The 6,349-nt window shown below is 36.3% G+C and overlaps 1 non-coding gene across 1 annotated transcript; it reads right to left on the bottom strand.

Annotated features, from left to right (window-relative positions):
* Window positions 1-200: 200 nt before the first annotated feature.
* LOC118612124 lies at window positions 201-319 on the bottom strand. The gene has a single exon (XR_004954792.1). It is a non-coding gene; the product is annotated as a 5S ribosomal RNA (ribosomal RNA).
* Window positions 320-6,349: the final 6,030 nt, after the last annotated feature.

Genomic DNA, 6,349 nt, shown 5'->3' with positions numbered 1-6,349 from the left:
TCACTCCCACCTCAAGCCACATGATCCCACCTCAAGCCACATTATCTTTTACACATTATCATTCAAGATTGGGTAGACTTCTTATTTGAACTGGGTTAATCTCACTTTGTTTTAAACGAGGCAACACTTGGTTGACCTCACAGATTGCAAGGACCTTGTCAGTTTATGATCCCTTATTTTTTATTTATTTTTGTTTTTTACGCCTACAGCACCTGGTCTTCCTAGGTGGTCTCCTATCCAAGTACTAACCAGGCCTGACCCTGCTTAACTTCCGAGATCAGATGGGATTGGGCTTGTTCAGGGTAGCATGGCTGTAGACTGACCCGGGTTAATCTCAATTTTTCACTTCTTGGCCATAGTGATTGTTCATGCAAGGGCAAGATGCCCCAAACTAGGCCTATCAGCATTCTTTCCTTGGATCCTTCTAACTGACTGTCGGATTGGAGAATCTTTCTCCTCATTGGTAATGAGACTAACAGGAGGTTAGACCAGTGCTATCACGAGGTACTATATTGCCTTATGGATGAATAGGTCTGAGGGAATAGACTTGATGGAAGTAAAATGAGCTAACAGAATTTCCCTCAGCAGATCCACATCTTTCTCAGCTCTGTGGCCACTGTCATTTCTGCAATTATCATGTTCTGTTTATGCAAACCAATGCATTTCCCTGTTATTGCTTAACTGATTTCGGGTTCCATTACTATCACTTGTAATCAAAAGGTCTAAGTAAATGGTTAGTAAGTAAATTTGGACTTTTAAGAATTTTAGGTTTTACGAAGAGTGGTATTTTATACTTAAGTATATAGTTATATTCTAAGCCTATGGTCTTTAATGGTTCATCCATTATGAGCCTCTATTCTGTGTCAGAAGAAACTCTATTCTTGACAGAAGGAAATTTTTCCTACTTTTTTTTTATTATTATTCATAAAATCTTTTCTGCTGGGGAAAAACTCCCAATTTAAAAATAGAAATAGAAAGATCTTTACAGTGATAGAGGTAGTACATAAGGGCAAAAGGTGAGATGCTTCCTCAAAGCATAAAAATAAGAAATAAAATTATCCTCTAAGAGTTAATCTATAAAGTTCACATTATAGGATCAGAGCAGAATCACTGAAAGCAATTGCAATAGAACAACTGTCTTGAAAAAAGACAATGATTCTTGGACCTGCAACTTTTTAAAATGTTAATGCTTAAAATTGTTTTTATGATACTTTAAAATATATACAAAAGTAGAGAGAAAAATACAGTGTCATTCATCCATGACCCCAAATCAACAATTATCAAAAATTCACACCCATTTGTTTCATCTACCTCCCTCTCTCTCTTTTTTTTTAATTTTAATTTGCAGAAATACTCTAAAGTCAATCCTAGTGTTATGGTACAATACCCTACAAACCTGAATATGCACCTCTAAAAATTATAAACTTTTTCTTATGTACTGATTACTGTCAGCTTACAATCTTGGCAATTCTGAAAAGTAGAGATTATTATTTCTATTTTTACAGATGAAGAAAGAGGCTGAGAGAGCTTTTTTAGTGACTCAACAAAGCCAAATAAATGTGCTAATTCTAGGACTATTGCTTGGGGTAGTACATGATAAAACAAACAAGGTTCCTGTCCCGATGGAGATTACTTTCTAGTGGAGAGACATAAAACACACAGACAAATAAAAAACAAAAAAGAATTACTGGGTACGAAAAATGTCAATAGAGGATTAAACAGAGTGATAGGATGGGATAGAGGAGGGAGGCTCCTTTAGATCTTGGGGGAAATGGCATTTGAGTTGAAATCTGCAGTACAAGAATTAATTAGCCATTTCAGACAGAGGGAACAGCAACTATAAGGCTGTAAAGTGGGAAAGGGCTTGCTTGCTGTGTCTGAGGTACAGAGAGGGGTTCTGACAGTCCAGAGCTTAATTAAAGAGACTCTGGTAAAAGAAGAATTCAGTGAGGGAGCCAGCATAGGCACCCACAAGCTTCTGTGGACTTGGAATGAGTTTAGATTTTGTTCTAAGAGAAATAGAAATCTGTTGGAGATATTTAAACCAAAGGAGTAACAGTATCTGATTTATACTCTTGAAAGATCACTCTATCAGTGATATGGAGAAGAGATCAGACTGGGGTATAGGATATAACTGGAGGAAGGGAGTTCAGTCTACAGTTACCTAGAGAAGGGATGTAGAGAGCAGTAGGTAGACCCAGGGCATGCTCGAGAGGTAGGATAGGCAGAACTTGCTGATGGGTTTGATGTGGAGTGATGCCACACATAGTCACCAATCCTAAGAGGGAGAGCCAGGATTTGAACTTGGGCTGCATTCTTAGCATTACAGTGAGGGTTAAGAACACGAAATTGACCTAAATAACCTGAATTTGTGCCTTGCTTCTATACTCATATCTTCTCTATAAAGAGAGATAAGTCTACGGCCATGCCACTCTGAACATGCCTGATCTTGTCTGATCTCGAAAGTTAAGTAGGGTCAGGCCCAGTTAGTGCCTGGATGGGAGAACACCTAAAAATACCAGCTGCTGTAGGTGGCAAAAACAAACAAACAAACACTTAAAAATAAAGCGAAGTAATAACAGAACCTACTTCATGAGGTTGGTGGGAGAAACATATTGGTATACAATTTTTCAAAGTGGACCATTTAGAATAAATATAATCAGTGATTGGTTAAAGGATACTAATGCCTTTCATCAGAGGAATAATGCTGTACTCAAGTAGCTTTTGAGAAAGCAGATCCCTGCACATGACAGGATACTCTCACATCAAGTCACTAATGTATCCCATTTATGTATAATGGTTATGTAAATAAAACCAGAAAAATGTATTTTTGGTGGGAAAGTGTATTATGAAAAAATATTCATTTTGAATTAATATTTTTCAAAGAGTTGTTTAAAGACAATATGAAATAAATGTCTTATTTTAAAGTTGGAAGATAAAAAATATGAAATGTATTTTCTTTAACATTTCTGGAATTTAGGTCTAAGCTCTAGGCAATTCAGACCAATTTCAAAAGTCAATTGTGTGTTAAAAGTGACTGAATGTTGAATGAGTGTTTAAGAGGACATGTGTCATGTTCCCATTAGGCACAAGCCTCAAAGGGGATGTATTCTCATTTTGTATCTTAATACTACAGATCTTTGGCTGTTTCTAAGCAATGCACAATATTTGGATACAGGGTGCTGAATTTAGGCAGTCATCACATTTTATGTCTACATCCTCTCAAACATCCAGATGTCTGTTAGTAAATAGATGTCTAAGTGAATTATTTTTTTTCCTGAATATTTGGTATCATGTAGTTTCAACCTGGCAGTCTCCCAAAAAACATGCCTTCTTTCAGAATTTCATACTCCACATTTTTTCTCACCTTACAACAACAATTGGTAAAACATGTCAGTTGTCCCCCTTGTTTTGGGAGGTGGATTCCTGAAAGTGACACTGATTCTGAGTTCCAAACATCTCAAGAAGCTGATGATAGCTAACATCATACAATTTGTGGTTCTGTTATGTCATGGAATTATATATTTTTAGGAAGAAAAGGCATAAAGAATATTCTCCACTGTAGTTTGTAAATAAAATCTAAATGGGTAGATGCATCATTTCCCATAAGAATTACAGTAATACCAGTAAAAAATAATTCTAGCTATGCAATAACTTAGATAAAATTAATGTAAAGAATTCTAGAGATATTAATATTTTCTTATTTTTTCTCAAAAGTCTTTTGCAAATTGTTGATGTGTGTATATCCCCATGGGAATTAAATTCTTGATGCTGCTTGTATATTGAGGAGTCTCAATGTGGGGGAATTTAACATGAAGTTCTTTTTACCCAATACCTGTTTCCCAAATGAGTAGGGAAAACCAAAAACATTTTCCCACTGGAAAGTGGCTCCCTTAAAGCTACCTTGGCAAAATCCCTTACTTAGCATTGAATGTCAGATATTAGAATACTCATTCCAGTATGGTTCAATTCCCGCCTCCTTCCTTTCTTCCTTCCTTCCTTCCTTCCTTCCTTCCTTCCTTCCTTCCTTCCTTCCTTCCTTCCTTCCTTCTTTCTTTTTTTCTAACTTAAAAGCTCCCCTCCTCCAGGGCAGACCAGAACAGTGAGAAATTTACTTTCTTTCATTTCTTGGAGAAGAGAGAGGGAGAAAAAAGGGAGAGAAAAATGCTTAAAGAGATGCCTGCTGGGAACGGATTGTAGACCTCAATTTGTTTGGTGATAAGTGCTGTTGGAATTCATTACCCGTGCATCCAGTTAGAGTGTTTGATGCACCAATATGTCCTCAGGGTGATAACTCATTCTCTGCATTCTGCTGAGCTTTATAGTCCTTGGACAGTTTTGCTCTGATCTTCTGAGGACATCACGATGAATGTACCAGGTGGTCCTCCCAAGTCTATAGCTGCAAAGTGTCTACTTTTCTGAGACCAACTCTTAAAACTTCAGACACTTTGGGATCTATTGCACATTTCTTAAGAAATAGGAAGGAGGTGACTGACAGTTCTCTACCACTTCATCTCTCATTCATTTTCTTTTCCATTATTATAGTAGCCAGGGGAAAATTTTCAAGTTCATGGTAAGCAGATATCCAACCAGAGAACAAATGCTGGTCTCCTCTTTTAGCATAAGCTTTAGCCTTCGCAACACTCCCTGAAGCTCTCCTCCCTTGACTGAGAAGCCCTCTGAATGAAGAGCAAGAATAGCTTCTCTTAGCAACACTACAGTCCCCAATGTCGGCCTTCCTTTCTGTAAGCTGTGGATTGCAGGAGGGGGATTATATGAAAGGGTGGTTTTGACAGTGGAACCCATTCTCTGACCATTTTAGTAATCTAAGTGAGACAGCGACTGGCCTAAGTAACAGTCTAAACTAAGAATGTAGAACCTTAGCAACAATTCCATAGCAACAACAACCCAAATTCCTGCTACAGTAGTTAGCTTTGTAATGACTGTTTGTTATGGATCTAGGTTGCTTGAATCTACATGTGGCACAACATAAAGGATGCGCTAGGCACCCAGAGTATCTGGGTTGCTACATCAAATCTGATTTAGTACAAGGTGGTACATAAATGATTCATATCAACATTTTTTAGTTTCACTATGTACTCATAAATTGATGGGAAAACAACAGAAATTATTATGACTAATAATAGCACTATTCTCCTCAACAGTGCTAAGTGATTACAAAGAAACCAAGGTGGAAATAAACACATACACACTCTTGCAGAGAAGTATAACCATTTCTTGATCTTCTAACTTTGTTTATATCATATACACAATTGTTTTAAAAATATCGTTTTCTCTTGTGTTTGCAGAGCTAAAATGTCTTCCAAGGGATTAGTGTGTCATTCAGCCACTGGTGGGTTATAAAACTCTCATAGCCTCATGTCTGTTCTGTGTGTCCATCTCTGAGAGCTGAGTAGATGTGGAGTCAAGGTTGTTGGGAAGTAGCTGTGTAGGGAGAGCCCAATAAGGAGTCAGATGTCAGAAAAAAAATTGTCAAATAAGAAAATGTCTTCCTCTATCTTAATCTCTTAATTTATCATTTATCTATGTCCATGTTGTGTACGAATTGACCCAGTCACAAAATAAAACTTTGTCTATAAGTGATTAACTTTTAAAAACTATTTTTATTAACAAAGACTTAATTGAAAGTAACTTTTCACTACTAGAAAGCTTAGTCTCTCAAAATATCAGGGTTTTGTTTTCTTTTCTTTTTAAGTAAACTTTTAATTTTAGAATAGATTATTTAAAAATTTCCAGAAAAAATGAAAGAAAATAGTATAGAGAATTCTTATATATGTCGTATCCAGTTTTCTCTGTTAACATCTTACATTAGTATGGTACATTTGTTACAATTAACTAGTATTGAGACATGAATCTTAATTGAAGTCTATATTTTTCAGAGTTCCTCAGTTTTTGCCTTTCTCTCTTCCAAGATCCCATCAAGGACATCATGTTACTTTTTGTTATCATCCATCATGTCTCCTCAGTCTCCTCTTGGCTATAACAGTTCCTCAGATTTTCTTTGTTTTTTGATAATCTTGATAGTTTTAAGAAGTATTGATGAGGTATTTTGTAAAATGTTCCTCAGTGGGGATCTGTCCAATGTTCCTCTCTTGATTAGAATAAAGTTATGTGTTTTGAGGAAGAAGACCTCAGAGATAAAGTGCCATTTTTATCATATATATCAAGAATACATACTTTCAACATGACTTATCACTATCAGTGCTAATTTGATTAATTGACTCAAGTGTTATTTGTCAGGTTTACCCACTAAAGTTACTCCCTCTGCTGCCCTGCTTTCATTATTGTATTTTTTAGAAAGTCACTATGCACAGCTTACACTTAAAGA

Source organism: Rousettus aegyptiacus, unplaced genomic scaffold (assembly GCF_014176215.1).
Source record: "Rousettus aegyptiacus isolate mRouAeg1 unplaced genomic scaffold, mRouAeg1.p scaffold_m13_p_15, whole genome shotgun sequence".
Taxonomy (NCBI): Eukaryota; Metazoa; Chordata; class Mammalia; order Chiroptera; family Pteropodidae; genus Rousettus; species Rousettus aegyptiacus.
The sequence above is the reverse complement of the archived record's forward strand: the minus strand, read 5'-3'. Positions and strand labels throughout refer to the sequence as shown.